Here is a 6,329-nt window from a genome sequence, read left to right on the forward strand (position 1 = left end):
GCAAAGACATAATCCTATCGGAAGTCATAACTCTACATAAATTTCCAAATAAAAAACCAGTATTTGGGATTCTTATATGGCAGGTGATACAAAAGTTAATGCATCTTACATATAACTTTGCCCACATATGCACCACAGAACTGTCATCTAAATATGCTGATGTCCTTGTCTGGAAATGCATTTTTGTAAAGGTCCTTCTCAAAGGAGTAACAATTTATTGTTAAATTTAAGCAGACTTTAAAACATCATGAGATTGTTTAACTATAAAATATATTTTGTAACCATGGTATTAATATTGGTTGGTTATATCATTATTTGTCTGTCAATCCCTTTAGACTGCCTTAATTTTTAGAAAGGGGGAAAAAGTGACACAACAACACAGCTATGAGGAAGAAGTATGAGGTTGGTTTTTATTTTTTGCACAAATATTTAAAATCACCTTGAGTACTTCTGCTGGAGTAGCGCACCTGGTAGTATTTTGCTTCTTAGGGTTTTTTAAAGTTCTTGAATGGGGTAACATAATAGGGAGCAGGAAACAAATGTTTCACTTTTAATATGATGTTACAGGCACTAGCCAATAGCTGCTCATGACATGCCTACAGTTTAAACTAGATGGTGCAGAATGATTTTGCCAATGGTCTAACTCAGTATAAGGCAGCTTCCTATGTTCCTGTGTACAATGGATAGTCGCTTTACGGGGTTTTAAGATCCACCTAATTATTCTTCTAGCTGGTTTTAAATTGTTTTTTTGTTTTTGCTGCTCTGTATACTGTTCTTTAGATTTCTTTTCTTTTATTTCCAGTTCTGCATTATTATTGTTGGTTTTCATTGTTTTCACTGTTTAAACTTTGGATTGTTTTTGTATTTTAAACTGGATCTACAAATTGCTCAGAGATGGTATACTGCAGAGTAAAAGCTTAAAACTGCTATAACATTCACTAAAAGCTTAAAATGAGAAATGAAACAAATGAAAAGGGACGCATTTATTATCATGGTTTCAAATCTCATGTTTTCTAGACTCCTCTCCAACCCTGAACCTTGGGAGTTAGTAATACAAAGCTTTTATGATCCCATATGTTTGGAACGTTTCACCGATTATGCGATAAGGAGACTCTACCGAGAAAATGTACAAATGGCTTGGCAGAATCACAACAGGTTCGTTGCACTCATGCAAATTGTGATGTTTTGTTTTGCTTTGCATAAAGAAAGCTGTGCGGCTTAGTTGCAGCTCTCAATATCGCACATTAACAGGGTAGCATTGAGCTGCAAACCCAAATGTAAGATTACTTTTACAGCACACATATCCCTAGCGCTTGTCTCCCCAAATATTTACATGCACCGTAAAGACCTCTGCAATATGCAGGGAAAAGGAGGGAGGGAGGGAACAGAATCGCTTTTTCAGCAACGGTTTCAACACGTTTCCCATTCCCCTAGTGTTCATTTTCCCAGTTTTCAATATATTTTGGTTAGCTATCATACTATAATGCAACAGGCGTATAACAGACATTAGTAAGCCTTTTCGGTGTGGATTGTACCCTGCTTATGCGCATTGGCGGCATCTTCCGTCTTGTTGGTTTGCTTCTATTGCTCTGCTCCTTCAAATACGGTCCTCCTTTTCATTGCCCCCCAACCCCCATTAACAGCCCTAAAACACACATGCACATTTTTCTGGTTTAATTCCTCTAGAATTGACCCCATTCCCACCAATCCAAGGCCTCCAAATCCCCGGCCTCGGTTAGCAAAAGTAACCGGCGTTAGATGTGCCTCGAACGCGGAAACAGACAAGGAAGGAGCCGCCTGCCTTCTGCCTTCGGAAGCCACAACACACAACTTGGTGCTGCTAAGCTCACAACAAACTGTCACGGCTGGTTCCAGACTAAAAAAAAACCCGCCCAAAAATGATTTTAAATGAAACATTTCCGTTCTGCTAAGCAACGTAACTTTTACAAGTCATGGATTATAAAATGCCAGATGAGGCAACAGCCAAACCTTTTTTTTTTTACTCAACTCCCCCTCGTCCAAGATCAGCGTTTCTGCAAAGATTCTCTTCACTGTGTCAGTGCTTTTGAGCAAGGAAGCAATAAAATACAGTAAAATGAAATAAAAATTCTAGAACCGCAGACCCGAAATGAAACCGTGAGAGAAGTCAAAAGGTTTCTGGGATCGCCATTCAGTTCCGAGCTCCCGCTAGTTCCTCCCAAAAAAAACTTCCCAACCGCAAAAGAAGGAGCACAGGGAGGAAGAAGACATTTATCTTTTTAAGAAATCGACCCGGAGAGACGGTAGTAGTGTGACTTTCGCGTCCTATTTAATTCTGGTCGGGATTAAGCAACATATGCAGTGAGAAATATTTCCGTTACTCATCTGCAAAGCTGAGCAGTTTTGCTTCAGGGTTATTTTGGCCCATCTTCGCTCCTTCATACCCCCAACCCAGCCACCCTCCTCCTTCCTAGCTTCCTTCCTTCACAGAAAAACAACAAAATAACCAACTCACCTCCTCTGCTTGGGGATTCCCCCTACACCCCGCCTTGATAAATGCTATGATATTACTAGAGATATTATTAGAGCATTATTACGGTTAGTAATAATACTAGTAATTGCTATTTAATTACAGAAGGCAACATTCTGTTCCTAGAGCTGCTGCCGATACAGCTCCCTCCATGTGCCTCTTGGTCTTTTTTACTTTCATTTCCAGGTCTCTCCAGCTCAGTCTCACCAGCAAGGCAAAATGCTTCCTTGGGATCCCTCCAGGTCCTACAGTCCACTGCTTCATCGACACCACACACATAACACCAGCCTTCCTAGCAGAGATTTAGGCTGCAATCCTAATCTCATTTACCTGAGAATAAACCCCATTGAATTCCATATGGCTTCCTTCTGAGTAGATATGGTTAGAACTGCATTGCAATCTATGATGATAAACATCTGAGCAAGGATGTATACAGTGGTACTCGGGTTAAGTACTTAATTCATTCCGGAGGTCTGTTCTTAACCTGAAACTGTTCTTAACCTGAAGCACCACTTTAGCTAATGGGGCCTCCAGCTGCCGCCACGCCACCGGAGCACAATTTCTGTTCTCATCCTGAAGCAAAGTTCTTAACTATTTCTTGGTTAGCGGAGTCTGTAACCTGAAGCAACTGTAACCTGAAGTGTATGTAACCCGAGGTACCACTGTAACAATAAATGAGCGAAGGAAATAAACCAACAAAATATTTATTATTATTTTATTATTATTATTATTATTATTATTATTATTATTATTATATTTGCAAATACACAATTAAATGCTTAATCTACCTGTGGATTTCCCCCTTTTTTCTCTCCCTAATTATTATTCTGTTAATCTGTTGTAAGTGTTCAGATTCACTTGATTAAACAGGGTACTAGTAGTATGGGGTGCTGTTGATAAATGAGGTTTCACTTGTCTGAAAATATTTTTAGTAAACTCTCATTTCTTCTGCCCTTCTCCTTTCATACTTAATTTGTATCATTGCCCCAAATCTCCAAATTCTTTAACCCCTCCTCTTCCTGCTCCTTTGATATTGTTTCCTTCCTCCTTCTGTAGCTTCTCTTTTCCGCTACTCCCATTATCAATTAATATATTAATAATGACATCAATAATCATTTCTCTCTCCCCCTAATTTCCATCATTGCTCCCTTTGATCAGGAGGGGCTTTCGTGGCTTGGTAATAAACCAGCCATGCAGGTAGGAGGACTTGTGTACTTGCTTATATAGCAAGTCGAGGGGCCAGGAATCACAGCACTAGGCCAAGGTGCTTATCATTTTCCTTTCCTTCAGCCCATCCATCCTTTTAACTTCATTCCATTACAGTATTCCATTTTTTTACACTTTGTTGGCCACTCTATCCATTGTCCTTTTCTTCTTTTGATCCTTCCCTCCTTTCTAGCTGTGCATAGTACAGTCTTCCCTCTCTCTTTGTCCAACTCCTATACCTGCCTTTGCACTACTCATGCAAGGGAGTACAGTAGGTGCTTGTCCAACCAATAACTGGCATTTCAGTAAAGAATATTCCAGGCAATTTATCAACAGATAGTACCAGACTAAGGCTACAGTTCTAGACCCGCTTACTTGGGTAGTCATGTATAGGACTGTACTGTAAACTACTTTATCCATCTATAAATGTGTATGAATAAAGAATTATCAGAGTAATATAACTAAGTCACCTATAAAAAGTGATTACTTGCAGTGATAGATAGATGATGATGATAGATAGATAGATAGATAAAAAAAATCAGAGTATATAAATAGAAGTCAAACTTTTGATAGTGTCCCAATGAGTAGAGACAACCAATTTTAGGAGTGAGTATAAAATAATGGATACTTAACCAGTCCAGTAACTGATGAGGAAAGTGTCAAATTAAACATATATTTATCAATTTTAATGGGAAAATTTTTTATCCTGTCCTTCACAGAGTTGACCACAGAGTTAGTCAACACTGAAATTGAGAGAGGAAAAAGAGGTAAATTCATGAAAAACAAGAACGCGTGAAGCTAGTCAACATAATAACTGGGCATGTTGTTATCCCCCAAATCAGAAGGAAAATCAACAAGCAATACTTTTTCTTGCTGATAATGGGTTCCCCCCCAGTTTTGTGGGCTGTTGAGTTTGCTCTGCTTAGTTTTATTAGTGAGTTTTATGTCTCACTTTAGGGTATCTGGAGTGATTGAAAGGCAACCAATAAATTATTTTAATAAGGCAATAAACTGTGACAAATGAAATATGGAAAGTCCTGTTAACACTGGTGGGCTGCATATGTGGTACCTATCTGTATTTTGGATATAGCAGAATATTGCAGGCTTGGCCACATGTAGCATTTGCCACAGCAGTTTGTCTAGTGTGGCTATTAAAACATCATAAAGAGGGAAAGTGGACACAGATTTGTACCCTATTTGATTATGCTCATTTAAGTGTTTTTCTGCTCCACTTCGCCCCACTGGTGCCACACAGATCTGCTACCAAGCTGCACTGTAGTCAGTTTTTACCTCTTTTTCATAGCAAACCAACCCACCTCACTAGGTCAGTGATGCAGGTTACATTAGAATCTGTTGGGAAATGTAGGTGCAAGACTCCACAGCCCCACTATATGAACTTATTTTGATGCTGTAAATTGTTGAGTAAACATATGCAAAAAAACCAAGGCTGTATCTGCACAATACATTTAAAGCAGTATCACACCACTTTAAACAATTTTGGCTTCCTCCAAATAATCCTGGAAGCTGCAGTTTTTTAAGGGTGTTGAGAGAGTTGTTACGGACCCCTACTGCCCCCCCCCCAGCTACAGTTCTCTGAGTTCCCTCCAAAGAGGGATTGATTGTTAAACCACTCTGGAAACTGTAGCTGCTACAAACTCTCAGCACCCTTCATAAACTACATTTCCCTGGATTCTTTTAGGTAAAGCCATTGACTCAGGAAGTGCAGATGTTGGCCTCTGCTCTGTCTTCTCTCTGCAGGCGGACCAAATAAATTCTGACCTTCCTCGGAGAACCCGTGTCTGTCTTTATTGACTGGGGAAAACGCTGCAACACCATGACTGTTTAAAGTGATATGATACTGCTTTAAATGTATAGTTCAGATTGGGCCTAGTTCACAACACACTGAAGCAATAGTGTCGCTTTGTAAAAGTCTAAACTATACCCTCCAATACTTCTCCAATGAAAATTGGGACGTCCCATTCCATAATGATAATTTTACTTTTACATGTCTTACTGGGTTGCCCCAGCCATTCTGGGCAGCTTCCAACATGTATAAAACATAATAAAACATTAAAAATCTTTATACAGGATTGCCTTCAGGTGGCTCAGAGGTTGGATAACTCAAAACCCTCCAACATTTCTCCAATGAAAATAGGGACATCCTAAGGGAAAGTGGGACATTCCAGGATCAAATAAAAAATCAGGATGGCTTCTCTAAATCGGGAACGTCCCTGGCAAATAGGGACACTTGGGGGGGGGGTCCTTAGAGGATTTTCGGAACAAATTATTTTTTTCCCCCTCACCTTTTTCTAAATTAAAAAACTTCAAACGTTGTAATTTTTTCTCATAAAAAAGTTTCTTAAAGGTAGTTCTTAAAGGCACAGGAATTCTTCAAGAAAATAGGTAGCAGTGCTACTAAAAACAAAACAGAACCATATAATCGTATCCAAACCCGTTACACACATCTGACCCGCCGCTCCAAGCAACAAAATAGTAGGGAACTCAGCCTCTTTCACTCCACCGCAAAGTTTTGTTTTTTAAAGGGGGAGCTCGAGGACACTTCTAGTAAAAAAAAAACTACAGCTCCCAGGATGCTTTGCGGCAAAGGGGGGGA

General features: G+C 39.5%; 1 protein-coding gene across 6 annotated transcripts in view; it reads right to left on the minus strand.

The window, feature by feature from the left end:
* Positions 1–6,242, minus strand: part of ZC3H7B (zinc finger CCCH-type containing 7B) — a 47,673-nt gene extending 41,431 nt beyond the window's left edge. The window contains exon 1 of one of the 6 annotated variants that reach the window (XR_014502413.1): positions 2,495–2,703. The gene's annotated coding sequence lies outside the window, so the exon portion shown is untranslated. Of the gene's footprint in view, positions 1–1,535; positions 1,556–2,494; positions 2,716–6,178 lie in introns of those variants that run through there. The other 5 variants (XM_083400887.1, XM_083400884.1, XM_083400886.1 and 2 more) reach the window with 5 other exon arrangements.
* Positions 6,243–6,329: the final 87 nt, after the last annotated feature.

The sequence above is a fragment of the Podarcis tiliguerta genome, assembly GCF_965153285.1.
Source record: "Podarcis tiliguerta genome assembly, chromosome: 10".
In the NCBI taxonomy this organism is placed as follows: domain Eukaryota; kingdom Metazoa; phylum Chordata; class Lepidosauria; order Squamata; family Lacertidae; genus Podarcis; species Podarcis tiliguerta.